The sequence below is a fragment of the Labrus bergylta genome, chromosome 9 (assembly GCF_963930695.1).
Source record: "Labrus bergylta chromosome 9, fLabBer1.1, whole genome shotgun sequence".
Taxonomy (NCBI): Eukaryota; Metazoa; Chordata; class Actinopteri; order Labriformes; family Labridae; genus Labrus; species Labrus bergylta.
Window position 1 is genome coordinate 7,823,501 of NC_089203.1, and position 26,258 is coordinate 7,849,758.

General features: G+C 45.7%; 42 non-coding genes across 42 annotated transcripts; all 42 read right to left on the reverse strand.

Annotated features, from left to right (window-relative positions):
• Nucleotides 1–425: 425 nt before the first annotated feature.
• trnal-uag (transfer RNA leucine (anticodon UAG)) lies at nucleotides 426–507 on the reverse strand. Its single transcript has one exon. It is a non-coding gene; the product is annotated as a tRNA-Leu (tRNA).
• Nucleotides 508–667: 160 nt separating this feature from the next.
• trnam-cau (transfer RNA methionine (anticodon CAU)) lies at nucleotides 668–739 on the reverse strand. Its single transcript has one exon. It is a non-coding gene; the product is annotated as a tRNA-Met (tRNA).
• A 687-nt stretch (nucleotides 740–1,426) lies between these two features.
• On the reverse strand, nucleotides 1,427–1,498 carry trnam-cau (transfer RNA methionine (anticodon CAU)). The gene has a single exon. It is a non-coding gene; the product is annotated as a tRNA-Met (tRNA).
• Nucleotides 1,499–1,956: 458 nt separating this feature from the next.
• On the reverse strand, nucleotides 1,957–2,038 carry trnal-uag (transfer RNA leucine (anticodon UAG)). The gene has a single exon. It is a non-coding gene; the product is annotated as a tRNA-Leu (tRNA).
• A 160-nt stretch (nucleotides 2,039–2,198) lies between these two features.
• On the reverse strand, nucleotides 2,199–2,270 carry trnam-cau (transfer RNA methionine (anticodon CAU)). The gene has a single exon. It is a non-coding gene; the product is annotated as a tRNA-Met (tRNA).
• Nucleotides 2,271–2,630: 360 nt separating this feature from the next.
• On the reverse strand, nucleotides 2,631–2,702 carry trnam-cau (transfer RNA methionine (anticodon CAU)). Its single transcript has one exon. It is a non-coding gene; the product is annotated as a tRNA-Met (tRNA).
• A 458-nt stretch (nucleotides 2,703–3,160) lies between these two features.
• trnal-uag (transfer RNA leucine (anticodon UAG)) lies at nucleotides 3,161–3,242 on the reverse strand. Its single transcript has one exon. It is a non-coding gene; the product is annotated as a tRNA-Leu (tRNA).
• Nucleotides 3,243–3,402: 160 nt separating this feature from the next.
• trnam-cau (transfer RNA methionine (anticodon CAU)) lies at nucleotides 3,403–3,474 on the reverse strand. Its single transcript has one exon. It is a non-coding gene; the product is annotated as a tRNA-Met (tRNA).
• An 890-nt stretch (nucleotides 3,475–4,364) lies between these two features.
• On the reverse strand, nucleotides 4,365–4,446 carry trnal-uag (transfer RNA leucine (anticodon UAG)). The gene has a single exon. It is a non-coding gene; the product is annotated as a tRNA-Leu (tRNA).
• Nucleotides 4,447–4,606: 160 nt separating this feature from the next.
• trnam-cau (transfer RNA methionine (anticodon CAU)) lies at nucleotides 4,607–4,678 on the reverse strand. The gene has a single exon. It is a non-coding gene; the product is annotated as a tRNA-Met (tRNA).
• A 458-nt stretch (nucleotides 4,679–5,136) lies between these two features.
• On the reverse strand, nucleotides 5,137–5,218 carry trnal-aag (transfer RNA leucine (anticodon AAG)). The gene has a single exon. It is a non-coding gene; the product is annotated as a tRNA-Leu (tRNA).
• A 1,417-nt stretch (nucleotides 5,219–6,635) lies between these two features.
• On the reverse strand, nucleotides 6,636–6,717 carry trnal-uag (transfer RNA leucine (anticodon UAG)). The gene has a single exon. It is a non-coding gene; the product is annotated as a tRNA-Leu (tRNA).
• A 160-nt stretch (nucleotides 6,718–6,877) lies between these two features.
• On the reverse strand, nucleotides 6,878–6,949 carry trnam-cau (transfer RNA methionine (anticodon CAU)). Its single transcript has one exon. It is a non-coding gene; the product is annotated as a tRNA-Met (tRNA).
• Nucleotides 6,950–7,839: 890 nt separating this feature from the next.
• On the reverse strand, nucleotides 7,840–7,921 carry trnal-uag (transfer RNA leucine (anticodon UAG)). Its single transcript has one exon. It is a non-coding gene; the product is annotated as a tRNA-Leu (tRNA).
• Nucleotides 7,922–8,081: 160 nt separating this feature from the next.
• trnam-cau (transfer RNA methionine (anticodon CAU)) lies at nucleotides 8,082–8,153 on the reverse strand. The gene has a single exon. It is a non-coding gene; the product is annotated as a tRNA-Met (tRNA).
• Nucleotides 8,154–8,840: 687 nt separating this feature from the next.
• On the reverse strand, nucleotides 8,841–8,912 carry trnam-cau (transfer RNA methionine (anticodon CAU)). Its single transcript has one exon. It is a non-coding gene; the product is annotated as a tRNA-Met (tRNA).
• Nucleotides 8,913–9,370: 458 nt separating this feature from the next.
• On the reverse strand, nucleotides 9,371–9,452 carry trnal-uag (transfer RNA leucine (anticodon UAG)). The gene has a single exon. It is a non-coding gene; the product is annotated as a tRNA-Leu (tRNA).
• A 160-nt stretch (nucleotides 9,453–9,612) lies between these two features.
• trnam-cau (transfer RNA methionine (anticodon CAU)) lies at nucleotides 9,613–9,684 on the reverse strand. Its single transcript has one exon. It is a non-coding gene; the product is annotated as a tRNA-Met (tRNA).
• A 360-nt stretch (nucleotides 9,685–10,044) lies between these two features.
• Nucleotides 10,045–10,116, reverse strand: trnam-cau (transfer RNA methionine (anticodon CAU)). The gene has a single exon. It is a non-coding gene; the product is annotated as a tRNA-Met (tRNA).
• Nucleotides 10,117–10,574: 458 nt separating this feature from the next.
• trnal-uag (transfer RNA leucine (anticodon UAG)) lies at nucleotides 10,575–10,656 on the reverse strand. The gene has a single exon. It is a non-coding gene; the product is annotated as a tRNA-Leu (tRNA).
• Nucleotides 10,657–10,816: 160 nt separating this feature from the next.
• On the reverse strand, nucleotides 10,817–10,888 carry trnam-cau (transfer RNA methionine (anticodon CAU)). The gene has a single exon. It is a non-coding gene; the product is annotated as a tRNA-Met (tRNA).
• A 1,944-nt stretch (nucleotides 10,889–12,832) lies between these two features.
• Nucleotides 12,833–12,914, reverse strand: trnal-uag (transfer RNA leucine (anticodon UAG)). Its single transcript has one exon. It is a non-coding gene; the product is annotated as a tRNA-Leu (tRNA).
• A 160-nt stretch (nucleotides 12,915–13,074) lies between these two features.
• Nucleotides 13,075–13,146, reverse strand: trnam-cau (transfer RNA methionine (anticodon CAU)). The gene has a single exon. It is a non-coding gene; the product is annotated as a tRNA-Met (tRNA).
• Nucleotides 13,147–13,506: 360 nt separating this feature from the next.
• trnam-cau (transfer RNA methionine (anticodon CAU)) lies at nucleotides 13,507–13,578 on the reverse strand. Its single transcript has one exon. It is a non-coding gene; the product is annotated as a tRNA-Met (tRNA).
• Nucleotides 13,579–14,036: 458 nt separating this feature from the next.
• trnal-uag (transfer RNA leucine (anticodon UAG)) lies at nucleotides 14,037–14,118 on the reverse strand. The gene has a single exon. It is a non-coding gene; the product is annotated as a tRNA-Leu (tRNA).
• Nucleotides 14,119–14,278: 160 nt separating this feature from the next.
• Nucleotides 14,279–14,350, reverse strand: trnam-cau (transfer RNA methionine (anticodon CAU)). The gene has a single exon. It is a non-coding gene; the product is annotated as a tRNA-Met (tRNA).
• Nucleotides 14,351–15,037: 687 nt separating this feature from the next.
• Nucleotides 15,038–15,109, reverse strand: trnam-cau (transfer RNA methionine (anticodon CAU)). Its single transcript has one exon. It is a non-coding gene; the product is annotated as a tRNA-Met (tRNA).
• A 458-nt stretch (nucleotides 15,110–15,567) lies between these two features.
• Nucleotides 15,568–15,649, reverse strand: trnal-uag (transfer RNA leucine (anticodon UAG)). The gene has a single exon. It is a non-coding gene; the product is annotated as a tRNA-Leu (tRNA).
• A 160-nt stretch (nucleotides 15,650–15,809) lies between these two features.
• trnam-cau (transfer RNA methionine (anticodon CAU)) lies at nucleotides 15,810–15,881 on the reverse strand. The gene has a single exon. It is a non-coding gene; the product is annotated as a tRNA-Met (tRNA).
• Nucleotides 15,882–16,241: 360 nt separating this feature from the next.
• On the reverse strand, nucleotides 16,242–16,313 carry trnam-cau (transfer RNA methionine (anticodon CAU)). The gene has a single exon. It is a non-coding gene; the product is annotated as a tRNA-Met (tRNA).
• A 458-nt stretch (nucleotides 16,314–16,771) lies between these two features.
• On the reverse strand, nucleotides 16,772–16,853 carry trnal-aag (transfer RNA leucine (anticodon AAG)). Its single transcript has one exon. It is a non-coding gene; the product is annotated as a tRNA-Leu (tRNA).
• Nucleotides 16,854–17,274: 421 nt separating this feature from the next.
• trnam-cau (transfer RNA methionine (anticodon CAU)) lies at nucleotides 17,275–17,346 on the reverse strand. The gene has a single exon. It is a non-coding gene; the product is annotated as a tRNA-Met (tRNA).
• A 458-nt stretch (nucleotides 17,347–17,804) lies between these two features.
• trnal-aag (transfer RNA leucine (anticodon AAG)) lies at nucleotides 17,805–17,886 on the reverse strand. The gene has a single exon. It is a non-coding gene; the product is annotated as a tRNA-Leu (tRNA).
• Nucleotides 17,887–18,634: 748 nt separating this feature from the next.
• On the reverse strand, nucleotides 18,635–18,706 carry trnam-cau (transfer RNA methionine (anticodon CAU)). Its single transcript has one exon. It is a non-coding gene; the product is annotated as a tRNA-Met (tRNA).
• Nucleotides 18,707–19,596: 890 nt separating this feature from the next.
• On the reverse strand, nucleotides 19,597–19,678 carry trnal-aag (transfer RNA leucine (anticodon AAG)). The gene has a single exon. It is a non-coding gene; the product is annotated as a tRNA-Leu (tRNA).
• A 748-nt stretch (nucleotides 19,679–20,426) lies between these two features.
• Nucleotides 20,427–20,498, reverse strand: trnam-cau (transfer RNA methionine (anticodon CAU)). The gene has a single exon. It is a non-coding gene; the product is annotated as a tRNA-Met (tRNA).
• A 458-nt stretch (nucleotides 20,499–20,956) lies between these two features.
• Nucleotides 20,957–21,038, reverse strand: trnal-aag (transfer RNA leucine (anticodon AAG)). The gene has a single exon. It is a non-coding gene; the product is annotated as a tRNA-Leu (tRNA).
• Nucleotides 21,039–21,786: 748 nt separating this feature from the next.
• trnam-cau (transfer RNA methionine (anticodon CAU)) lies at nucleotides 21,787–21,858 on the reverse strand. Its single transcript has one exon. It is a non-coding gene; the product is annotated as a tRNA-Met (tRNA).
• Nucleotides 21,859–22,739: 881 nt separating this feature from the next.
• trnal-aag (transfer RNA leucine (anticodon AAG)) lies at nucleotides 22,740–22,821 on the reverse strand. Its single transcript has one exon. It is a non-coding gene; the product is annotated as a tRNA-Leu (tRNA).
• A 421-nt stretch (nucleotides 22,822–23,242) lies between these two features.
• Nucleotides 23,243–23,314, reverse strand: trnam-cau (transfer RNA methionine (anticodon CAU)). Its single transcript has one exon. It is a non-coding gene; the product is annotated as a tRNA-Met (tRNA).
• Nucleotides 23,315–23,772: 458 nt separating this feature from the next.
• trnal-aag (transfer RNA leucine (anticodon AAG)) lies at nucleotides 23,773–23,854 on the reverse strand. The gene has a single exon. It is a non-coding gene; the product is annotated as a tRNA-Leu (tRNA).
• Nucleotides 23,855–25,891: 2,037 nt separating this feature from the next.
• Nucleotides 25,892–25,973, reverse strand: trnal-uag (transfer RNA leucine (anticodon UAG)). Its single transcript has one exon. It is a non-coding gene; the product is annotated as a tRNA-Leu (tRNA).
• Between the last annotated feature and the right edge of the window lie 285 nt (nucleotides 25,974–26,258).

The window sequence follows — 26,258 nt, forward strand, 5'->3', positions numbered from 1 at the left end:
GGCTTGCTTTTCTGTTTAAGGCTAAAGAAAGCAGTGAAAACTAGTGAGCCAAGACACCCAAAAAACACTCTGAGAGGGCACATAGCATCTAGTGCCTTTGCCAAATGAGTAAGAGCGACTTCCTTGATGGTTCATGTTTGCAATGGCTGTAGATACAGGTTCTTGCCTTTGGCAAGCACTTTTTCCCACTCAGTGTTTTGCAACATTTTATCAACATTTAGATGACATGAAGAGATGGCAGTCCTTGTCAATGTTTTATGGCAGTGATGGCAGTCCTTGTTAATGTTTTAAATGGATGTAGATACAGGTTCTCGCCTTTGGCAAGCACTTTTTCCCACTCAGTGTTTTGCATCAACATTTGGAGGTTATTTATGTAAATAGTCTATCACACACAAATATGTGAGGACACAGTTGTCCTTGTCAAATGGCAGTGGTGGGATTTGAACCCACGCCTCCTGAGAGACTGGAGCCTAAATCCAGCGCCTTAGACCACTCGGCCACACTAACTTTCAAGAAGACGTGGTGCTTTTGGGGAGGCCAATGTGCTGGATACTTGCAGATGTCTGCTCAATTATGGGGAATCTGAAGGTTGCGTGAGCTACCCTTGGCACATAAGGTCAGACTGATCCAAAGGACACACCACAGACCAATAAAGATGGACATCAATTAGCAGAGGATGGTTTCGATCCATCGACCTCTGGGTTATGGGCCCAGCACGCTTCCGCTGCGCCACTCTGCTCTTAGTTTTCATGGACTGGGCTTGTACGTGTGAGGCTTGCTTTTCTGTTTAAGGCTAAAGAAAGCAGTGAAAACTAGTGAGCCAAGACACCCAAAAAACACTCTGGGAGGGCACATAGCATCTAGTGCCTTTGCCAAATGAGTAAGAGCGACTTCCTTGATGGTTCATGTTTTCAATGGCTGTAGATACAGGTTCTTGCCTTTGGCAAGCACTTTTTCCCACTCAGTGTTTTGCAACATTTTATCAACATTTAGATGACATGAAGAGATGGCAGTCCTTGTCAATGTTTTATGGCAGTTATGGCAGTCCTTGTTAATGTTTTAAATGGATGTAGATACAGGTTCTCGCCTTTGGCAAGCACTTTTTCCCACTGAGTGTTTTGCATCAACATTTGGAGGTTATTTATGTAAATAGTCTATCACACACAAATATGTGAGGACACAGTTGTCCTTGTCAAATGGCAGTGGTGGGATTTGAACCCACGCCTCCTGAGAGACTGGAGCCTTAGACCACTTGGCCACACTACCTTTCAGGAAGACGTGGTGCTATTGGGGAGGCCAATGTGCTGGATACTTGCAGATGTTTGCTCAATTATGGGGAATCTGAAGGTTGCGCGATCTACCCTTGGCACATAAGGTCAGACTGATCCAAAGGACACACCACAGACCAATAAAGATGGACATCAATTAGCAGAGGATGGTTTCGATCCATCGACCTCTGGGTTATGGGCCCAGCACGCTTCCGCTGCGCCACTCTGCTCTTAGTTTTCATGGACTGGGCTTGTACGTGTGAGGCTTGCTTTTCTGTTTAAGGCTAAAGAAAGCAGTGAAAACTAGTGAGCCAAGACGCCCAAAAAACACTCTGGGAGGGCACATAGCATCTAGTGCCTTTGCCAAATGAGTAAGAGCGACTTCCTTGATGATTCATGTTTGCAATGGCTGTAGATACAGGTTCTTGCCTTTGGCAAGCACTTTTTCCCACTCAGTGTTTTGCAACATTTTATCAACATTTACATGACATGAAGAGATGGCAGTCCTTGTCAATGTTTTATGGCAGTGATGGCAGTCCTTGTTAATGTTTTAAATGGATGTAGATACAGGTTCTTGCCTTTGGCAAGCACTTTTTCCCACTCAGTGTTTTGCATCAACATTTGGAGATAATTTATGTAAATAGTCTATCACACACAAATATGTGAGGACACAGTTGTCCTTGTCAAATGGCAGTGGTGGGATTTGAACCCACGCCTCCTGAGAGACTGGAGCCTAAATCCAGCGCCTTAGACCACTCGGCCACACTACCTTTCAGGAAGACGTGGTGCTTTTGGGGAGGCCAATGTGCTGGATACTTGCAGATGTCTGCTCAATTATGGGGAATCTGAAGGTTGCGTGAGCTACCCTTGGCACATAAGGTCAGACTGATCCAAAGGACACACCACAGACCAATAAAGATGGACATCAATTAGCAGAGGATGGTTTCGATCCATCGACCTCTGGGTTATGGGCCCAGCACGCTTCCGCTGCGCCACTCTGCTGTTAGTTTTCATGGACTGGGCTTGTACGTGTGAGGCTTGCTTTTCTGTTTAAGGCTAAAGAAAGCAGTGAAAACTAGTGAGCCAAGACACCCAAAAAACACTCTGGGAGGGCACATAGCATCTAGTGCCTTTGCCAAATGAGTAAGAGCGACTTCCTTGATGGTTCATGATGGTTCCTTTGACCACTTGGCCACACTACCTTTCAGGAAGATGTGGTGCTATTGGGGAGGCCAATGTGCTGGATACTTGCAGATGTTTGCTCAATTATGGGGAATCTGAAGGTTGCGCGATCTACCCTTGGCACATTAGGTCAGACTGATCCAAAGGACACACCACAGACCAATAAAGATGGACATCAATTAGCAGAGGATGGTTTCGATCCATCGACCTCTGGGTTATGGGCCCAGCACGCTTCCGCTGCGCCACTCTGCTCTTAGTTTTCATGGACTGGGCTTGTACGTGTGAGGCTTGCTTTTCTGTTTAAGGCTAAAGAAAGCAGTGAAAACTAGTGAGCCAAGATGCCCAAAAAACACTCTGGGAGGGCACATAGCATCTAGTGCCTTTGCCAAATGAGTAAGAGCGACTTCCTTGATGATTCATGTTTTCAATGGCTGTAGATACAGGTTCTTGCCTTTGGCAAGCACTTTTTCCCACTCAGTGTTTTGCAACATTTTATCAACATTTAGATGACATGAAGAGATGGCATTCCTTGCCAATGTTTTATGGCAGTGATGGCAGTCCTTGTTAATGTTTTAAATGGATGTAGATACAGGTTCTTGCCTTTGGCAAGCACTTTTTCCCACTCAGTGTTTTGCATCAACATTTGGAGGTTATTTATGTAAATAGTCTATCACACACAAATATGTGAGGACACAGTTGTCCTTGTCAAATGGCAGTGGTGGGATTTGAACCCACGCCTCCTGAGAGACTGGAGCCTAAATCCAGCGCCTTAGACCACTCGGCCACACTACCTTTCAGGAAGACGTGGTGCTTTTGGGGAGGCCAATGTGCTGGATACTTGCAGATGTCTGCTCAATTATGGGGAATCTGAAGGTTGCGTGAGCTACCCTTGGCACATAAGGTCAGACTGATCCAAAGGACACACCACAGACCAATAAAGACGGACATCAATTAGCAGAGGATGGTTTCGATCCATCGACCTCTGGGTTATGGGCCCAGCACGCTTCCGCTGCGCCACTCTGCTGTTAGTTTTCATGGACTGGGCTTGTACGTGTGAGGCTTGCTTTTCTGTTTAAGGCTAAAGAAAGCAGTGAAAACTAGTGAGCCAAGACACCCAAAAAACACTCTGGGAGGGCACATAGCATCTAGTGCCTTTGCCAAATGAGTAAGAGCGACTTCCTTGATGGTTCATGATGGTTCCTTTGACCACTTGGCCACACTACCTTTCAGGAAGATGTGGTGCTATTGGGGAGGCCAATGTGCTGGATACTTGCAGATGTTTGCTCAATTATGGGGAATCTGAAGGTTGCGCGATCTACCCTTGGCACATAAGGTCAGACTGATCCAAAGGACACACCACAGACCAATAAAGATGGACATCAATTAGCAGAGGATGGTTTCGATCCATTGACCTCTGGGTTATGGGCCCAGCACGCTTCCGCTGCGCCACTCTGCTCTTAGTTTTCATGGACTGGGCTTGTACGTGTGAGGCTTGCTTTTCTGTTTAAGGCTAAAGAAAGCAGTGAAAACTAGTGAGCCAAGACACCCAAAAAACACTCTGAGAGGGCACATAGCATCTAGTGCCTTTGCCAAATGAGTAAGAGCGACTTCCTTGATGGTTCATGTTTGCAATGGCTGTAGATACAGGTTCTTGCCTTTGGCAAGCACTTTTTCCCACTCAGTGTTTTGCAACATTTTATCAACATTTAGATGACATGAAGAGATGGCAGTCCTTGTCAATGTTTTATGGCAGTGATGGCAGTCCTTGTTAATGTTTTAAATGGATGTAGATACAGGTTCTCGCCTTTGGCAAGCACTTTTTCCCACTCAGTGTTTTGCATCAACATTTGGAGGTTATTTATGTAAATAGTCTATCACACACAAATATGTGAGGACACAGTTGTCCTTGTCAAATGGCAGTGGTGGGATTTGAACCCACGCCTCCTGAGAGACTGGAGCCTAAATCCAGCGCCTTAGACCACTCGGCCACACTAACTTTCAGGAAGACGTGGTGCTTTTGGGGAGGCCAATGTGCTGGATACTTGCAGATGTCTGCTCAATTATGGGGAATCTGAAGGTTGCGTGAGCTACCCTTGGCACATAAGGTCAGACTGATCCAAAGGACACACCACAGACCAATAAAGATGGACATCAATTAGCAGAGGATGGTTTCGATCCATCGACCTCTGGGTTATGGGCCCAGCACGCTTCCGCTGCGCCACTCTGCTGTTAGTTTTCATGGACTGGGCTTGTACGTGTGAGGCTTGCTTTTCTGTTTAAGGCTAAAGAAAGCAGTGAAAACTAGTGAGCCAAGACACCCAAAAAACACTCTGAGAGGGCACATAGCATCTAGTGCCTTTGCCAAATGAGTAAGAGCGACTTCCTTGATGGTTCATGTTTGCAATGGCTGTAGATACAGGTTCTTGCCTTTGGCAAGCACTTTTTCCCACTCAGTGTTTTGCAACATTTTATCAACATTTAGATGACATGAAGAGATGGCATTCCTTGCCAATGTTTTATGGCAGTGATGGCAGTCCTTGTTAATGTTTTAAATGGATGTAGATACAGGTTCTTGCCTTTGGCAAGCACTTTTTCCCACTCAGTGTTTTGCATCAACATTTGGAGGTTATTTATGTAAATAGTCTATCACACACAAATATGTGAGGACACAGTTGTCCTTGTCAAATGGCAGTGGTGGGATTTGAACCCACGCCTCCTGAGAGACTGGAGCCTTAATCCAGCGCCTTAGACCACTCGGCCACACTACCTTTTGAGAAGACCTGGTGCTATGTGGGAGGCCAATGTGCTGGATACTTGCAGATGTTTGCTCAATTATGGGGAATCTGAAGGTTGCGCGAGCTACCCTTGGCACATAAGGTCAGACTGAAGAAAGCAGTGAAAACTAGTGAGCCAAGACGCCCAAAAAACACTCTGGGAGGGCACATAGCATCTAGTGCCTTTGCCAAATGAGTAAGAGCGACTTCCTTGATGGTTCATGTTTGCAATGGCTGTAGATACAGGTTCTTGCCTTTGTCAAGCACTATTCCCACTCAGTGTTTTGCAACATTTTATCAACATTTAGATGACATGAAGAGATGGCATTCCTTGCCAATGTTTTATGGCAGTGATGGCAGTCCTTGTTAATGTTTTAAATGGATGTAGATACAGGTTCTTGCCTTTGGCAAGCACTTTTTCCCACTCAGTGTTTTGCATCAACATTTGGAGGTTATTTATGTAAATAGTCTATCACACACAAATATGTGAGGACACAGTTGTCCTTGTCAGATGGCAGTGGTGGGATTTGAACCCACACCTCCTGAGAGACTGGAGCCTTAGACCACTCGGCCACACTACCTTTCAGGAAGATGTGGTGCTATTGGGGAGGCCAATGTGCTGGATACTTGCAGATGTTTGCTCAATTATGGGGAATCTGAAGGTTGCGCGATCTACCCTTGGCACATAAGGTCAGACTGATCCAAAGGACACACCACAGACCAATAAAGATGGACATCAATTAGCAGAGGATGGTTTCTATCCATCGACCTCTGGGTTATGGACCCAGCACGCTTCCGCTGCGCCACTCTGCTGTTAGTTTTCATGGACTGGGCTTGTACATGTGAGGCTTGCTTTTCTGTTTAAGGCTAAAGAAAGCAGTGAAAACTAGTGAGCCAAGACACCCAAAAAACACTCTGAGAGGGCACATAGCATCTAGTGCCTTTGCCAAATGAGTAAGAGCGACTTCCTTGATGATTCATGTTTTCAATGGCTGTAGATACAGGTTCTTGCCTTGGTCAAGCACTTTTTCCCACTCAGTGTTTTGCAACATTTTATCAACATTTAGATGACATGAAGAGATGGCAGTCCTTGTCTATGTTTTATGGCAGTGATGGCAGTCCTTGTTAATGTTTTAAACGGATGTAGATACAGGTTCTTGCCTTTGGCAAGCACTTTTTCCCACTCAGTGTTTTGCAACATTTTATCAACATTTACATGACATGAAGAGATGGCAGTCCTTGTCAATGTTTTATGGCAGTCCTTGTTAATGTTTTAAATGGATGTAGATACAGGTTCTTGCATTTGGCAAGCACTTTTTCCCACTCAGTGTTTTGCATCAACATTTGGAGATAATTTATGTAAATAGTCTATCACACACAAATATGTGAGGACACAGTTGTCCTTGTCAAATGGCAGTGGTGGGATTTGAACCCACGCCTCCTGAGAGACTGGAGCCTAAATCCAGCGCCTTAGACCACTCGGCCACACTACCTTTCAGGAAGACGTGGTGCTTTTGGGGAGGCCAATGTGCTGGATACTTGCAGATGTCTGCTCAATTATGGGGAATCTGAAGGTTGCGTGAGCTACCCTTGGCACATAAGGTCAGACTGATCCAAAGGACACACCACAGACCAATAAAGATGGACATCAATTAGCAGAGGATGGTTTCGATCCATCGACCTCTGGGTTATGGGCCCAGCACGCTTCCGCTGCGCCACTCTGCTGTTAGTTTTCATGGACTGGGCTTGTACGTGTGAGGCTTGCTTTTCTGTTTAAGGCTAAAGAAAGCAGTGAAAACTAGTGAGCCAAGACACCCAAAAAACACTCTGGGAGGGCACATAGCATCTAGTGCCTTTGCCAAATGAGTAAGAGCGACTTCCTTGATGGTTCATGATGGTTCCTTTGACCACTTGGCCACACTACCTTTCAGGAAGATGTGGTGCTATTGGGGAGGCCAATGTGCTGGATACTTGCAGATGTTTGCTCAATTATGGGGAATCTGAAGGTTGCGCGATCTACCCTTGGCACATAAGGTCAGACTGATCCAAAGGACACACCACAGACCAATAAAGATGGACATCAATTAGCAGAGGATGGTTTCGATCCATCGACCTCTGGGTTATGGGCACAGCATGCTTCCGCTGCGCCACTCTGCTCTTAGTTTTCATGGACTGGGCTTGTACGTGTGAGGCTTGCTTTTCTGTTTAAGGCTAAAGAAAGCAGTGAAAACTAGTGAGCCAAGACACCCAAAAAACACTCTGAGAGGGCACATAGCATCTAGTGCCTTTGCCAAATGAGTAAGAGCGACTTCCTTGATGGTTCATGTTTGCAATGGCTGTAGATACAGGTTCTTGCCTTTGGCAAGCACTTTTTCCCACTCAGTGTTTTGCAACATTTTATCAACATTTAGATGACATGAAGAGATGGCAGTCCTTGTCAATGTTTTATGGCAGTGATGGCAGTCCTTGTTAATGTTTTAAATGGATGTAGATACAGGTTCTCGCCTTTGGCAAGCACTTTTTCCCACTCAGTGTTTTGCATCAACATTTGGAGGTTATTTATGTAAATAGTCTATCACACACAAATATGTGAGGACACAGTTGTCCTTGTCAAATGGCAGTGGTGGGATTTGAACCCACGCCTCCTGAGAGACTGGAGCCTAAATCCAGCGCCTTAGACCACTCGGCCACACTAACTTTCAGGAAGACGTGGTGCTTTTGGGGAGGCCAATGTGCTGGATACTTGCAGATGTCTGCTCAATTATGGGGAATCTGAAGGTTGCGTGAGCTACCCTTGGCACATAAGGTCAGACTGATCCAAAGGACACACCACAGACCAATAAAGATGGACATCAATTAGCAGAGGATGGTTTCGATCCATCGACCTCTGGGTTATGGGCCCAGCACGCTTCCGCTGCGCCACTCTGCTGTTAGTTTTCATGGACTGGGCTTGTACGTGTGAGGCTTGCTTTTCTGTTTAAGGCTAAAGAAAGCAGTGAAAACTAGTGAGCCAAGACACCCAAAAAACACTCTGGGAGGGCACATAGCATCTAGTGCCTTTGCCAAATGAGTAAGAGCGACTTCCTTGATGGTTCATGTTTGCAATGGCTGTAGATACAGGTTCTTGCCTTTGGCAAGCACTTTTTCCCACTCAGTGTTTTGCAACATTTTATCAACATTTAGATGACATGAAGAGATGGCAGTCCTTGTCAATGTTTTATGGCAGTGATGGCAGTCCTTGTTAATGTTTTAAATGGATGTAGATACAGGTTCTCGCCTTTGGCAAGCACTTTTTCCCACTGAGTGTTTTGCATCAACATTTGGAGGTTATTTATGTAAATAGTCTATCACACACAAATATGTGAGGACACAGTTGTCCTTGTCAAATGGCAGTGGTGGGATTTGAACCCACGCCTCCTGAGAGACTGGAGCCTTAGACCACTTGGCCACACTACCTTTCAGGAAGACGTGGTGCTATTGGGGAGGCCAATGTGCTGGATACTTGCAGATGTTTGCTCAATTATGGGGAATCTGAAGGTTGCGCGATCTACCCTTGGCACATAAGGTCAGACTGATCCAAAGGACACACCACAGACCAATAAAGATGGACATCAATTAGCAGAGGATGGTTTCGATCCATCGACCTCTGGGTTATGGGCCCAGCACGCTTCCGCTGCGCCACTCTGCTCTTAGTTTTCATGGACTGGGCTTGTACGTGTGAGGCTTGCTTTTCTGTTTAAGGCTAAAGAAAGCAGTGAAAACTAGTGAGCCAAGACGCCCAAAAAACACTCTGGGAGGGCACATAGCATCTAGTGCCTTTGCCAAATGAGTAAGAGCGACTTCCTTGATGATTCATGTTTGCAATGGCTGTAGATACAGGTTCTTGCCTTTGGCAAGCACTTTTTCCCACTCAGTGTTTTGCAACATTTTATCAACATTTACATGACATGAAGAGATGGCAGTCCTTGTCAATGTTTTATGGCAGTGATGGCAGTCCTTGTTAATGTTTTAAATGGATGTAGATACAGGTTCTTGCCTTTGGCAAGCACTTTTTCCCACTCAGTGTTTTGCATCAACATTTGGAGATAATTTATGTAAATAGTCTATCACACACAAATATGTGAGGACACAGTTGTCCTTGTCAAATGGCAGTGGTGGGATTTGAACCCACGCCTCCTGAGAGACTGGAGCCTAAATCCAGCGCCTTAGACCACTCGGCCACACTACCTTTCAGGAAGACGTGGTGCTTTTGGGGAGGCCAATGTGCTGGATACTTGCAGATGTCTGCTCAATTATGGGGAATCTGAAGGTTGCGTGAGCTACCCTTGGCACATAAGGTCAGACTGATCCAAAGGACACACCACAGACCAATAAAGATGGACATCAATTAGCAGAGGATGGTTTCGATCCATCGACCTCTGGGTTATGGGCCCAGCACGCTTCCGCTGCGCCACTCTGCTGTTAGTTTTCATGGACTGGGCTTGTACGTGTGAGGCTTGCTTTTCTGTTTAAGGCTAAAGAAAGCAGTGAAAACTAGTGAGCCAAGACACCCAAAAAACACTCTGGGAGGGCACATAGCATCTAGTGCCTTTGCCAAATGAGTAAGAGCGACTTCCTTGATGGTTCATGATGGTTCCTTTGACCACTTGGCCACACTACCTTTCAGGAAGATGTGGTGCTATTGGGGAGGCCAATGTGCTGGATACTTGCAGATGTTTGCTCAATTATGGGGAATCTGAAGGTTGCGCGATCTACCCTTGGCACATTAGGTCAGACTGATCCAAAGGACACACCACAGACCAATAAAGATGGACATCAATTAGCAGAGGATGGTTTCGATCCATCGACCTCTGGGTTATGGGCCCAGCACGCTTCCGCTGCGCCACTCTGCTCTTAGTTTTCATGGACTGGGCTTGTACGTGTGAGGCTTGCTTTTCTGTTTAAGGCTAAAGAAAGCAGTGAAAACTAGTGAGCCAAGACACCCAAAAAACACTCTGAGAGGGCACATAGCATCTAGTGCCTTTGCCAAATGAGTAAGAGCGACTTCCTTGATGGTTCATGTTTGCAATGGCTGTAGATACAGGTTCTTGCCTTTGGCAAGCACTTTTTCCCACTCAGTGTTTTGCAACATTTTATCAACATTTAGATGACATGAAGAGATGGCAGTCCTTGTCAATGTTTTATGGCAGTGATGGCAGTCCTTGTTAATGTTTTAAATGGATGTAGATACAGGTTCTCGCCTTTGGCAAGCACTTTTTCCCACTCAGTGTTTTGCATCAACATTTGGAGGTTATTTATGTAAATAGTCTATCACACACAAATATGTGAGGACACAGTTGTCCTTGTCAAATGGCAGTGGTGGGATTTGAACCCACGCCTCCTGAGAGACTGGAGCCTAAATCCAGCGCCTTAGACCACTCGGCCACACTAACTTTCAGGAAGACGTGGTGCTTTTGGGGAGGCCAATGTGCTGGATACTTGCAGATGTCTGCTCAATTATGGGGAATCTGAAGGTTGCGTGAGCTACCCTTGGCACATAAGGTCAGACTGATCCAAAGGACACACCACAGACCAATAAAGATGGACATCAATTAGCAGAGGATGGTTTCGATCCATCGACCTCTGGGTTATGGGCCCAGCACGCTTCCGCTGCGCCACTCTGCTGTTAGTTTTCATGGACTGGGCTTGTACGTGTGAGGCTTGCTTTTCTGTTTAAGGCTAAAGAAAGCAGTGAAAACTAGTGAGCCAAGACACCCAAAAAACACTCTGGGAGGGCACATAGCATCTAGTGCCTTTGCCAAATGAGTAAGAGCGACTTCCTTGATGGTTCATGTTTGCAATGGCTGTAGATACAGGTTCTTGCCTTTGGCAAGCACTTTTTCCCACTCAGTGTTTTGCAACATTTTATCAACATTTAGATGACATGAAGAGATGGCATTCCTTGCCAATGTTTTATGGCAGTGATGGCAGTCCTTGTTAATGTTTTAAATGGATGTAGATACAGGTTCTTGCCTTTGGCAAGCACTTTTTCCCACTCAGTGTTTTGCATCAACATTTGGAGGTTATTTATGTAAATAGTCTATCACACACAAATATGTGAGGACACAGTTGTCCTTGTCAAATGGCAGTGGTGGGATTTGAACCCACACCTCCTGAGAGACTGGAGCCTTAGACCACTCGGCCACACTACCTTTTGAGAAGACCTGGTGCTATGTGGGAGGCCAATGTGCTGGATACTTGCAGATGTTTGCTCAATTATGGGGAATCTGAAGGTTGCGCGAGCTACCCTTGGCACATAAGGTCAGACTGAAGAAAGCAGTGAAAACTAGTGAGCCAAGACGCCCAAAAAACACTCTGGGAGGGCACATAGCATCTAGTGCCTTTGCCAAATGAGTAAGAGCGACTTCCTTGATGGTTCATGTTTGCAATGGCTGTAGATACAGGTTCTTGCCTTTGTCAAGCACTATTCCCACTCAGTGTTTTGCAACATTTTATCAACATTTAGATGACATGAAGAGATGGCATTCCTTGCCAATGTTTTATGGCAGTGATGGCAGTCCTTGTTAATGTTTTAAATGGATGTAGATACAGGTTCTTGCCTTTGGCAAGCACTTTTTCCCACTCAGTGTTTTGCATCAACATTTGGAGGTTATTTATGTAAATAGTCTATCACACACAAATATGTGAGGACACAGTTGTCCTTGTCAGATGGCAGTGGTGGGATTTGAACCCACACCTCCTGAGAGACTGGAGCCTTAGACCACTCGGCCACACTACCTTTCAGGAAGATGTGGTGCTATTGGGGAGGCCAATGTGCTGGATACTTGCAGATGTTTGCTCAATTATGGGGAATCTGAAGGTTGCGCGATCTACCCTTGGCACATAAGGTCAGACTGATCCAAAGGACACACCACAGACCAATAAAGATGGACATCAATTAGCAGAGGATGGTTTCTATCCATCGACCTCTGGGTTATGGACCCAGCACGCTTCCGCTGCGCCACTCTGCTGTTAGTTTTCATGGACTGGGCTTGTACATGTGAGGCTTGCTTTTCTGTTTAAGGCTAAAGAAAGCAGTGAAAACTAGTGAGCCAAGACACCCAAAAAACACTCTGAGAGGGCACATAGCATCTAGTGCCTTTGCCAAATGAGTAAGAGCGACTTCCTTGATGATTCATGTTTTCAATGGCTGTAGATACAGGTTCTTGCCTTGGTCAAGCACTTTTTCCCACTCAGTGTTTTGCAACATTTTATCAACATTTAGATGACATGAAGAGATGGCAGTCCTTGTCTATGTTTTATGGCAGTGATGGCAGTCCTTGTTAATGTTTTAAACGGATGTAGATACAGGTTCTTGCCTTTGGCAAGCACTTTTTCCCACTCAGTGTTTTGCAACATTTTATCAACATTTACATGACATGAAGAGATGGCAGTCCTTGTCAATGTTTTATGGCAGTCCTTGTTAATGTTTTAAATGGATGTAGATACAGGTTCTTGCATTTGGCAAGCACTTTTTCCCACTCAGTGTTTTGCATCAACATTTGGAGATAATTTATGTAAATAGTCTATCACACACAAATATGTGAGGACACAGTTGTCCTTGTCAAATGGCAGTGGTGGGATTTGAACCCACGCCTCCTGAGAGACTGGAGCCTAAATTCAGCGCCTTAGACCACTCGGCCACACTACCTTTCAGGAAGACGTGGTGCTTTTGGGGAGGCCAATGTGCTGGATACTTGCAGATGTCTGCTCAATTATGGGGAATCTGAAGGTTGCGTGAGCTACCCTTGGCACATAAGGTCAGACTGATCCAAAGGACACACCACAGACCAATAAAGATGGACATCAATTAGCAGAGGATGGTTTCGATCCATCGACCTCTGGGTTATGGGCCCAGCACGCTTCCGCTGCGCCACTCTGCTGTTAGTTTTCATGGACTGGGCTTGTACGTGTGAGGCTTGCTTTTCTGTTTAAGGCTAAAGAAAGCAGTGAAAACTAGTGAGCCAAGACACCCAAAAAACACTCTGGGAGGGCACATAGCATCTAGTGCCTTTGCCAAATGAGTAAGAGCGACTTCCTTGATGGTTCATGATGGTTCCTTTGACCACTTGGCCACACTACCTTTCAGGAAGATGTGGTGCTATTGGGGAGGCCAATGTGCTGGATACTTGCAGATGTTTGCTCAATTATGGGGAATCTGAAGGTTGCGCGATCTACCCTTGGCACATTAGGTCAGACTGATCCAAAGGACACACCACAGACCAATAAAGATGGACATCAATTAGCAGAGGATGGTTTCGATCCATCGACCTCTGGGTTATGGGCCCAGCACGCTTCCGCTGCGCCACTCTGCTCTTAGTTTTCATGGACTGGGCTTGTACGTGTGAGGCTTGCTTTTCTGTTTAAGGCTAAAGAAAGCAGTGAAAACTAGTGAGCCAAGACACCCAAAAAACACTCTGAGAGGGCACATAGCATCTAGTGCCTTTGCCAAATGAGTAAGAGCGACTTCCTTGATGGTTCATGTTTGCAATGGCTGTAGATACAGGTTCTTGCCTTTGGCAAGCACTTTTTCCCACTCAGTGTTTTGCAACATTTTATCAACATTTAGATGACATGAAGAGATGGCAGTCCTTGTCAATGTTTTATGGCAGTGATGGCAGTCCTTGTTAATGTTTTAAATGGATGTAGATACAGGTTCTCGCCTTTGGCAAGCACTTTTTCCCACTCAGTGTTTTGCATCAACATTTGGAGGTTATTTATGTAAATAGTCTATCACACACAAATATGTGAGGACACAGTTGTCCTTGTCAAATGGCAGTGGTGGGATTTGAACCCACGCCTCCTGAGAGACTGGAGCCTAAATCCAGCGCCTTAGACCACTCGGCCACACTAACTTTCAGGAAGACGTGGTGCTTTTGGGGAGGCCAATGTGCTGGATACTTGCAGATGTCTGCTCAATTATGGGGAATCTGAAGGTTGCGTGAGCTACCCTTGGCACATAAGGTCAGACTGATCCAAAGGACACACCACAGACCAATAAAGATGGACATCAATTAGCAGAGGATGGTTTCGATCCATCGACCTCTGGGTTATGGGCCCAGCACGCTTCCGCTGCGCCACTCTGCTGTTAGTTTTCATGGACTGGGCTTGTACGTGTGAGGCTTGCTTTTCTGTTTAAGGCTAAAGAAAGCAGTGAAAACTAGTGAGCCAAGACACCCAAAAAACACTCTGGGAGGGCACATAGCATCTAGTGCCTTTGCCAAATGAGTAAGAGCGACTTCCTTGATGGTTCATGTTTGCAATGGCTGTAGATACAGGTTCTTGCCTTTGGCAAGCACTTTTTCCCACTCAGTGTTTTGCAACATTTTATCAACATTTAGATGACATGAAGAGATGGCAGTCCTTGTCAATGTTTTATGGCAGTTATGGCAGTCCTTGTTAATGTTTTAAATGGATGTAGATACAGGTTCTCGCCTTTGGCAAGCACTTTTTCCCACTGAGTGTTTTGCATCAACATTTGGAGGTTATTTATGTAAATAGTCTATCACACACAAATATGTGAGGACACAGTTGTCCTTGTCAAATGGCAGTGGTGGGATTTGAACCCACGCCTCCTGAGAGACTGGAGCCTTAGACCACTTGGCCACACTACCTTTCAGGAAGACGTGGTGCTATTGGGGAGGCCAATGTGCTGGATACTTGCAGATGTTTGCTCAATTATGGGGAATCTGAAGGTTGCGCGATCTACCCTTGGCACATAAGGTCAGACTGATCCAAAGGACACACCACAGACCAATAAAGATGGACATCAATTAGCAGAGGATGGTTTCGATCCATCGACCTCTGGGTTATGGGCCCAGCACGCTTCCGCTGCGCCACTCTGCTGTTAGTTTTCATGGACTGGGCTTGTACGTGTGAGGCTTGCTTTTCTGTTTAAGGCTAAAGAAAGCAGTGAAAACTAGTGAGCCAAGACGCCCAAAAAACACTCTGGGAGGGCACATAGCATCTAGTGCCTTTGCCAAATGAGTAAGAGCGACTTCCTTGATGATTCATGTTTGCAATGGCTGTAGATACAGGTTCTTGCCTTTGGCAAGCACTTTTTCCCACTCAGTGTTTTGCAACATTTTATCAACATTTACATGACATGAAGAGATGGCAGTCCTTGTCAATGTTTTATGGCAGTGATGGCAGTCCTTGTTAATGTTTTAAATGGATGTAGATACAGGTTCTTGCCTTTGGCAAGCACTTTTTCCCACTCAGTGTTTTGCATCAACATTTGGAGATAATTTATGTAAATAGTCTATCACACACAAATATGTGAGGACACAGTTGTCCTTGTCAAATGGCAGTGGTGGGATTTGAACCCACGCCTCCTGAGAGACTGGAGCCTAAATCCAGCGCCTTAGACCACTCGGCCACACTACCTTACAGGAAGACGTGGTGCTTTTGGGGAGGCCAATGTGCTGGATACTTGGAGATGTCTGCTCAATTATGGGGAATCTGAAGGTTGCGTGAGCTACCCTTGGCACATAAGGTCAGACTGATCCAAAGGACACACCACAGACCAATAAAGATGGACATCAATTAGCAGAGGATGGTTTCGATCCATCGACCTCTGGGTTATGGGCCCAGCACGCTTCCGCTGCGCCACTCTGCTGTTAGTTTTCATGGACTGGGCTTGTACGTGTGAGGCTTGCTTTTCTGTTTAAGGCTAAAGAAAGCAGTGAAAACTAGTGAGCCAAGACACCCAAAAAACACTCTGGGAGGGCACATAGCATCTAGTGCCTTTGCCAAATGAGTAAGAGCGACTTCCTTGATGGTTCATGATGGTTCCTTTGACCACTTGGCCACACTACCTGTCAGGAAGATGTGGTGCTATTGGGGAGGCCAATGTGCTGGATACTTGCAGATGTTTGCTCAATTATGGGGAATCTGAAGGTTGCGCGATCTACCCTTGGCACATTAGGTCAGACTGATCCAAAGGACACACCACAGACCAATAAAGATGGACATCAATTAGCAGAGGATGGTTTCGATCCATCGACCTCTGGGTTATGGGCCCAGCACGCTTCCGCTGCGCCACTCTGCTCTTAGTTTTCATGGACTGGGCTTGTACGTGTGAGGCTTGCTTTTCTGTTTAAGGCTAAAGAAAGCAGTGAAAACTAGTGAGCCAAGATGCCCAAAAAACACTCTGGGAGGGCACATAGCATCTAGTGCCTTTGCCAAATGAGTAAGAGCGACTTCCTTGATGATTCATGTTTTCAATGGCTGTAGATACAGGTTCTTGCCTTTGGCAAGCACTTTTTCCCACTCAGTGTTTTGCAACATTTTATCAACATTTAGATGACATGAAGAGATGGCATTCCTTGCCAATGTTTTATGGCAGTGATGGCAGTCCTTGTTAATGTTTTAAATGGATGTAGATACAGGTTCTTGCCTTTGGCAAGCACTTTTTCCCACTCAGTGTTTTGCATCAACATTTGGAGGTTATTTATGTAAATAGTCTATCACACACAAATATGTGAGGACACAGTTGTCCTTGTCAAATGGCAGTGGTGGGATTTGAACCCACGCCCCCTGAGAGACTGGAGCCTTAATCCAGCGCCTTAGACCACTCGGCCACACTACCTTTTGAGAAGACCTGGTGCTATGTGGGAGGCCAATGTGCTGGATACTTGCAGATGTTTGCTCAATTATGGGGAATCTGAAGGTTGCGCGAGCTACCCTTGGCACATAAGGTCAGACTGAAGAAAGCAGTGAAAACTAGTGAGCCAAGACGCCCAAAAAACACTCTGGGAGGGCACATAGCATCTAGTGCCTTTGCCAAATGAGTAAGAGCGACTTCCTTGATGGTTCAATATGGTTCCTTTGACCACTTGGCCACACTACCTTTCAGGAAGATGTGGTGCTATTGGGGAGGCCAATGTGCTGGATACTTGCAGATGTTTGCTCAATTATGGGGAATCTGAAGGTTGCGCGATCTACCCTTGGCACATAAGGTCAGACTGATCCAAAGGACACACCACAGACCAATAAAGATGGACATCAATTAGCAGAGGATGGTTTCGATCCATCGACCTCTGGGTTATGGGCCCAGCACGCTTCCGCTGCGCCACTCTGCTCTTAGTTTTCATAGACTGGGCTTGTACGTGTGAGGCTTGCTTTTCTGTTTAAGGCTAAAGAAAGCAGTGAAAACTAGTGAGCCAAGACACCCAAAAAACACTCTGAGAGGGCACATAGCATCTAGTGCCTTTGCCAAATGAGTAAGAGCGACTTCCTTGATGGTTCATGTTTGCAATGGCTGTAGATACAGGTTCTTGCCTTTGGCAAGCACTTTTTCCCACTCAGTGTTTTGCAACATTTTATCAACATTTAGATGACATGAAGAGATGGCAGTCCTTGTCAATGTTTTATGGCAGTGATGGCAGTCCTTGTTAATGTTTTAAATGGATGTAGATACAGGTTCTCGCCTTTGGCAAGCACTTTTTCCCACTCAGTGTTTTGCATCAACATTTGGAGGTTATTTATGTAAATAGTCTATCACACACAAATATGTGAGGACACAGTTGTCCTTGTCAAATGGCAGTGGTGGGATTTGAACCCACGCCTCCTGAGAGACTGGAGCCTTAATCCAGCGCCTTAGACCACTCGGCCACACTACCTTTTGAGAAGACCTGGTGCTATGTGGGAGGCCAATGTGCTGGATACTTGCAGATGTTTGCTCAATTATGGGGAATCTGAAGGTTGCGCGAGCTACCCTTGGCACACAAGGTCAGACTGAAGAAAGCAGTGAAAACTAGTGAGCCAAGACGCCCAAAAAACACTCTGGGAGGGCACATAGCATCTAGTGCCTTTGCCAAATGAGTAAGAGCGACTTCCTTGATGGTTCATGTTTTCAATGGCTGTCGATACAGGTTCTTGCCTTTGGCAAGCACTTTTTCCCACTCAGTGTTTTGCAACATTTTATCAACATTTAGATGACATGAAGAGATGGCAGTCCTTGTCAATGTTTTATGGCAGTGATGGCAGTCCTTGTTAATGTTTTAAATGGATGTAGATACAGGTTCTCGCCTTTGGCAAGCACTTTTTCCCACTCAGTGTTTTGCATCAACATTTGGAGGTTATTTATGTAAATAGTCTATCACACACAAATATGTGAGGACACAGTTGTCCTTGTCAAATGGCAGTGGTGGGATTTGAACCCATGCCTCCTGAGAGACTGGAGCCTTAGACCACTTGGCCACACTACCTTTCAGGAAGATGTGGTGCTATTGGGGAGGCCAATGTGCTGGATACTTGCAGATGTTTGCTCAATTATGGGGAATCTGAAGGTTGCGCGATCTACCCTTGGCACATAAGGTCAGACTGATCCAAAGGACACACCACAGACCAATAAAGATGGACATCAATTAGCAGAGGATGGTTTCGATCCATCGACCTCTGGGTTATGGGCCCAGCACGCTTCCGCTGCGCCACTCTGCTGTTAGTTTTCATGGACTGGGCTTGTACGTGTGAGGCTTGCTTTTCTGTTTAAGGCTAAAGAAAGCAGTGAAAACTAGTGAGCCAAGACACCCAAAAAACACTCTGGGAGGGCACATAGCATCTAGTGCCTTTGCCAAATGAGTAAGAGCGACTTCCTTGATGGTTCATGATGGTTCCTTTGACCACTTGGCCACACTACCTTTCAGGAAGATGTGGTGCTATTGGGGAGGCCAATGTGCTGGATACTTGCAGATGTTTGCTCAATTATGGGGAATCTGAAGGTTGCGCGATCTACCCTTGGCACATTAGGTCAGACTGATCTAAAGGACACACCACAGACCAATAAAGATGGACATCAATTAGCAGAGGATGGTTTCCATCCATCGACCTCTGGGTTATGGGCCCAGCACGCTTCCGCTGCGCCACTCTGCTCTTAGTTTTCATGGACTGGGCTTGTACGTGTGAGGCTTGCTTTTCTGTTTAAGGCTAAAGAAAGCAGTGAAAACTAGTGAGCCAAGACACCCAAAAAACACTCTGAGAGGGCACATAGCATCTAGTGCCTTTGCCAAATGAGTAAGAGCGACTTCCTTGATGGTTCATGTTTGCAATGGCTGTAGATACAGGTTCTTGCCTTTGGCAAGCACTTTTTCCCACTCAGTGTTTTGCAACATTTTATCAACATTTAGATGACATGAAGAGATGGCAGTCCTTGTCAATGTTTTATGGCAGTGATGGCAGTCCTTGTTAATGTTTTAAATGGATGTAGATACAGGTTCTCGCCTTTGGCAAGCACTTTTTCCCACTCAGTGTTTTGCATCAACATTTGGAGGTTATTTATGTAAATAGTCTATCACACACAAATATGTGAGGACACAGTTGTCCTTGTCAAATGGCAGTGGTGGGATTTGAACCCACGCCTCCTGAGAGACTGGAGCCTTAATCCAGCGCCTTAGACCACTCGGCCACACTACCTTTTGAGAAGACCTGGTGCTATGTGGGAGGCCAATGTGCTGGATACTTGCAGATGTTTGCTCAATTATGGGGAATCTGAAGGTTGCGCGAGCTACCCTTGGCACACAAGGTCAGACTGAAGAAAGCAGTGAAAACTAGTGAGCCAAGACGCCCAAAAAACACTCTGGGAGGGCACATAGCATCTAGTGCCTTTGCCAAATGAGTAAGAGCGACTTCCTTGATGGTTCATGTTTTCAATGGCTGTCGATACAGGTTCTTGCCTTTGGCAAGCACTTTTTCCCACTCAGTGTTTTGCAACATTTTATCAACATTTAGATGACATGAAGAGATGGCAGTCCTTGTCAATGTTTTATGGCAGTGATGGCAGTCCTTGTTAATGTTTTAAATGGATGTAGATACAGGTTCTCGCCTTTGGCAAGCACTTTTTCCCACTCAGTGTTTTGCATCAACATTTGGAGGTTATTTATGTAAATAGTCTATCACACACAAATATGTGAGGACACAGTTGTCCTTGTCAAATGGCAGTGGTGGGATTTGAACCCACGCCTCCTGAGAGACTGGAGCCTTAGACCACTTGGCCACACTACCTTTCAGGAAGATGTGGTGCTATTGGGGAGGCCAATGTGCTGGATACTTGCAGATGTTTGCTCAATTATGGGGAATCTGAAGGTTGCGCGATCTACCCTTGGCACATAAGGTCAGACTGATCCAAAGGACACACCACAGACCAATAAAGATGGACATCAATTAGCAGAGGATGGTTTCGATCCATCGACCTCTGGGTTATGGGCCCAGCACGCTTCCGCTGCGCCACTCTGCTCTTAGTTTTCATAGACTGGGCTTGTACGTGTGAGGCTTGCTTTTCTGTTTAAGGCTAAAGAAAGCAGTGAAAACTAGTGAGCCAAGACACCCAAAAAACACTCTGAGAGGGCACATAGCATCTAGTGCCTTTGCCAAATGAGTAAGAGCGACTTCCTTGATGGTTCATGTTTGCAATGGCTGTAGATACAGGTTCTTGCCTTTGGCAAGCACTTTTTCCCACTCAGTGTTTTGCAACATTTTATCAACATTTAGATGACATGAAGAGATGGCAGTCCTTGTCAATGTTTTATGGCAGTGATGGCAGTCCTTGTTAATGTTTTAAATGGATGTAGATACAGGTTCTCGCCTTTGGCAAGCACTTTTTCCCACTCAGTGTTTTGCATCAACATTTGGAGGTTATTTATGTAAATAGTCTATCACACACAAATATGTGAGGACACAGTTGTCCTTGTCAAATGGCAGTGGTGGGATTTGAACCCACGCCTCCTGAGAGACTGGAGCCTTAATCCAGCGCCTTAGACCACTCGGCCACACTACCTTTTGAGAAGACCTGGTGCTATGTGGGAGGCCAATGTGCTGGATACTTGCAGATGTTTGCTCAATTATGGGGAATCTGAAGGTTGCGCGAGCTACCCTTGGCACACAAGGTCAGACTGAAGAAAGCAGTGAAAACTAGTGAGCCAAGACGCCCAAAAAACACTCTGGGAGGGCACATAGCATCTAGTGCCTTTGCCAAATGAGTAAGAGCGACTTCCTTGATGGTTCATGTTTTCAATGGCTGTCGATACAGGTTCTTGCCTTTGGCAAGCACTTTTTCCCACTCAGTGTTTTGCAACATTTTATCAACATTTAGATGACATGAAGAGATGGCAGTCCTTGTCAATGTTTTATGGCAGTGATGGCAGTCCTTGTTAATGTTTTAAATGGATGTAGATACAGGTTCTCGCCTTTGGCAAGCACTTTTTCCCACTCAGTGTTTTGCATCAACATTTGGAGGTTATTTATGTAAATAGTCTATCACACACAAATATGTGAGGACACAGTTGTCCTTGTCAAATGGCAGTGGTGGGATTTGAACCCATGCCTCCTGAGAGACTGGAGCCTTAGACCACTTGGCCACACTACCTTTCAGGAAGATGTGGTGCTATTGGGGAGGCCAATGTGCTGGATACTTGCAGATGTTTGCTCAATTATGGGGAATCTGAAGGTTGCGCGATCTACCCTTGGCACATAAGGTCAGACTGATCCAAAGGACACACCACAGACCAATAAAGATGGACATCAATTAGCAGAGGATGGTTTCGATCCATCGACCTCTGGGTTATGGGCCCAGCACGCTTCCGCTGCGCCACTCTGCTGTTAGTTTTCATGGACTGGGCTTGTACGTGTGAGGCTTGCTTTTCTGTTTAAGGCTAAAGAAAGCAGTGAAAACTAGTGAGCCAAGACACCCAAAAAACACTCTGGGAGGGCACATAGCATCTAGTGCCTTTGCCAAATGAGTAAGAGCGACTTCCTTGATGGTTCATGATGGTTCCTTTGACCACTTGGCCACACTACCTTTCAGGAAGATGTGGTGCTATTGGGGAGGCCAATGTGCTGGATACTTGCAGATGTTTGCTCAATTATGGGGAATCTGAAGGTTGCGCGATCTACCCTTGGCACATTAGGTCAGACTGATCTAAAGGACACACCACAGACCAATAAAGATGGACATCAATTAGCAGAGGATGGTTTCCATCCATCGACCTCTGGGTTATGGGCCCAGCACGCTTCCGCTGCGCCACTCTGCTCTTAGTTTTCATGGACTGGGCTTGTACGTGTGAGGCTTGCTTTTCTGTTTAAGGCTAAAGAAAGCAGTGAAAACTAGTGAGCCAAGATGCCCAAAAAACACTCTGGGAGGGCACATAGCATCTAGTGCCTTTGCCAAATGAGTAAGAGCGACTTCCTTGATGATTCATGTTTTCAATGGCTGTAGATACAGGTTCTTGCCTTTGGCAAGCACTTTTTCCCACTCAGTGTTTTGCAACATTTTATCAACATTTAGATGACATGAAGAGATGGCATTCCTTGCCAATGTTTTATGGCAGTCCTTGTTAATGTTTTAAATGGATGTAGATACAGGTTCTTGCCTTTGGCAAGCACTTTTTCCCACTCAGTGTTTTGCATCAACATTTGGAGGTTATTTATGTAAATAGTCTATCACACACAAATATGTGAGGACACAGTTGTCCTTGTCAAATGGCAGTGGTGGGATTTGAACCCACGCCCCCTGAGAGACTGGAGCCTTAATCCAGCGCCTTAGACCACTCGGCCACACTACCTTTTGAGAAGACCTGGTGCTATGTGGGAGGCCAATGTGCTGGATACTTGCAGATGTTTGCTCAATTATGGGGAATCTGAAGGTTGCGCGAGCTACCCTTGGCACATAAGGTCAGACTGAAGAAAGCAGTGAAAACTAGTGAGCCAAGACGCCCAAAAAACACTCTGGGAGGGCACATAGCATCTAGTGCCTTTGCCAAATGAGTAAGAGCGACTTCCTTGATGGTTCATGATGGTTCCTTTGACCACTTGGCCACACTACCTTTCAGGAAGATGTGGTGCTATTGGGGAGGCCAATGTGCTGGATACTTGCAGATGTTTGCTCAATTATGGGGAATCTGAAGGTTGCGCGATCTACCCTTGGCACATAAGGTCAGACTGATCCAAAGGACACACCACAGACCAATAAAGATGGACATCAATTAGCAGAGGATGGTTTCGATCCATCGACCTCTGGGTTATGGGCCCAGCACGCTTCCGCTGCGCCACTCTGCTCTTAGTTTTCATAGACTGGGCTTGTACGTGTGAGGCTTGCTTTTCTGTTTAAGGCTAAAGAAAGCAGTGAAAACTAGTGAGCCAAGACACCCAAAAAACACTCTGAGAGGGCACATAGCATCTAGTGCCTTTGCCAAATGAGTAAGAGCGACTTCCTTGATGGTTCATGTTTGCAATGGCTGTAGATACAGGTTCTTGCCTTTGGCAAGCACTTTTTCCCACTCAGTGTTTTGCAACATTTTATCAACATTTAGATGACATGAAGAGATGGCAGTCCTTGTCAATGTTTTATGGCAGTGATGGCAGTCCTTGTTAATGTTTTAAATGGATGTAGATACAGGTTCTCGCCTTTGGCAAGCACTTTTTCCCACTCAGTGTTTTGCATCAACATTTGGAGGTTATTTATGTAAATAGTCTATCACACACAAATATGTGAGGACACAGTTGTCCTTGTCAAATGGCAGTGGTGGGATTTGAACCCACGCCTCCTGAGAGACTGGAGCCTTAATCCAGCGCCTTAGACCACTCGGCCACACTACCTTTTGAGAAGACCTGGTGCTATGTGGGAGGCCAATGTGCTGGATACTTGCAGATGTTTGCTCAATTATGGGGAATCTGAAGGTTGCGCGAGCTACCCTTGGCACACAAGGTCAGACTGAAGAAAGCAGTGAAAACTAGTGAGCCAAGACGCCCAAAAAACACTCTGGGAGGGCACATAGCATCTAGTGCCTTTGCCAAATGAGTAAGAGCGACTTCCTTGATGGTTCATGTTTTCAATGGCTGTCGATACAGGTTCTTGCCTTTGGCAAGCACTTTTTCCCACTCAGTGTTTTGCAACATTTTATCAACATTTAGATGACATGAAGAGATGGCAGTCCTTGTCAATGTTTTATGGCAGTGATGGCAGTCCTTGTTAATGTTTTAAATGGATGTAGATACAGGTTCTCGCCTTTGGCAAGCACTTTTTCCCACTCAGTGTTTTGCATCAACATTTGGAGGTTATTTATGTAAATAGTCTATCACACACAAATATGTGAGGACACAGTTGTCCTTGTCAAATGGCAGTGGTGGGATTTGAACCCACGCCTCCTGAGAGACTGGAGCCTTAGACCACTTGGCCACACTACCTTTCAGGAAGATGTGGTGCTATTGGGGAGGCCAATGTGCTGGATACTTGCAGATGTTTGCTCAATTATGGGGAATCTGAAGGTTGCGCGATCTACCCTTGGCACATAAGGTCAGACTGATCCAAAGGACACACCACAGACCAATAAAGATGGACATCAATTAGCAGAGGATGGTTTCGATCCATCGACCTCTGGGTTATGGGCCCAGCACGCTTCTGCTGCGCCACTCTGCTCTTAGTTTTCATGGACTGGGCTTGTACGTGTGAGGCTTGCTTTTCTGTTTAAGGCTAAAGAAAGCAGTGAAAACTAGTGAGCCAAGACACCCAAAAAACACTCTGAGAGGGCACATAGCATCTAGTGCCTTTGCCAAATGAGTAAGAGCGACTTCCTTGATGGTTCATGTTTGCAATGGCTGTAGATACAGGTTCTTGCCTTTGGCAAGCACTTTTTCCCACTCAGTGTTTTGCAACATTTTATCAACATTTAGATGACATGAAGAGATGGCAGTCCTTGTCAATGTTTTATGGCAGTGATGGCAGTCCTTGTTAATGTTTTAAATGGATGTAGATACAGGTTCTCGCCTTTGGCAAGCACTTTTTCCCACTCAGTGTTTTGCATCAACATTTGGAGGTTATTTATGTAAATAGTCTATCACACACAAATATGTGAGGACACAGTTGTCCTTGTCAAATGGCAGTGGTGGGATTTGAACCCATGCCTCCTGAGAGACTGGAGCCTTAGACCACTTGGCCACACTACCTTTCAGGAAGATGTGGTGCTATTGGGGAGGCCAATGTGCTGGATACTTGCAGATGTTTGCTCAATTATGGGGAATCTGAAGGTTGCGCGATCTACCCTTGGCACATAAGGTCAGACTGATCCAAAGGACACACCACAGACCAATAAAGATGGACATCAATTAGCAGAGGATGGTTTCCATCCATCGACCTCTGGGTTATGGGCCCAGCACGCTTCCGCTGCGCCACTCTGCTCTTAGTTTTCATGGACTGGGCTTGTACGTGTGAGGCTTGCTTTTCTGTTTAAGGCTAAAGAAAGCAGTGAAAACTAGTGAGCCAAGACGCCCAAAAAACACTCTGGGAGGGCACATAGCATCTAGTGCCTTTGCCAAATGAGTAAGAGCGACTTCCTTGATGATTCATGTTTTCAATGGCTGTAGATACAGGTTCTTGCCTTTGGCAAGCACTTTTTCCCACTCAGTGTTTTGCAACATTTTATCAACATTTACATGACATGAAGAGATGGCAGTCCTTGTCAATGTTTTATGGCAGTGATGGCAGTCCTTGTTAATGTTTTAAATGGATGTAGATACAGGTTCTTGCCTTTGGCAAGCACTTTTTCCCACTCAGTGTTTTGCATCAACATTTGGAGATAATTTATGTAAATAGTCTATCACACACAAATATGTGAGGACACAGTTGTCCTTGTCAAATGGCAGTGGTGGGATTTGAACCCACGCCTCCTGAGAGACTGGAGCCTAAATCCAGCGCCTTAGACCACTCGGCCACACTACCTTTCAGGAAGACGTGGTGCTTTTGGGGAGGCCAATGTGCTGGATACTTGCAGATGTCTGCTCAATTATGGGGAATCTGAAGGTTGCGTGAGCTACCCTTGGCACATAAGGTCAGACTGATCCAAAGGACACACCACAGACCAATAAAGATGGACATCAATTAGCAGAGGATGGTTTCCATCCATCGACCTCTGGGTTATGGGCCCAGCACGCTTCCGCTGCGCCACTCTGCTGTTAGTTTTCATGGACTGGGCTTGTACGTGTGAGGCTTGCTTTTCTGTTTAAG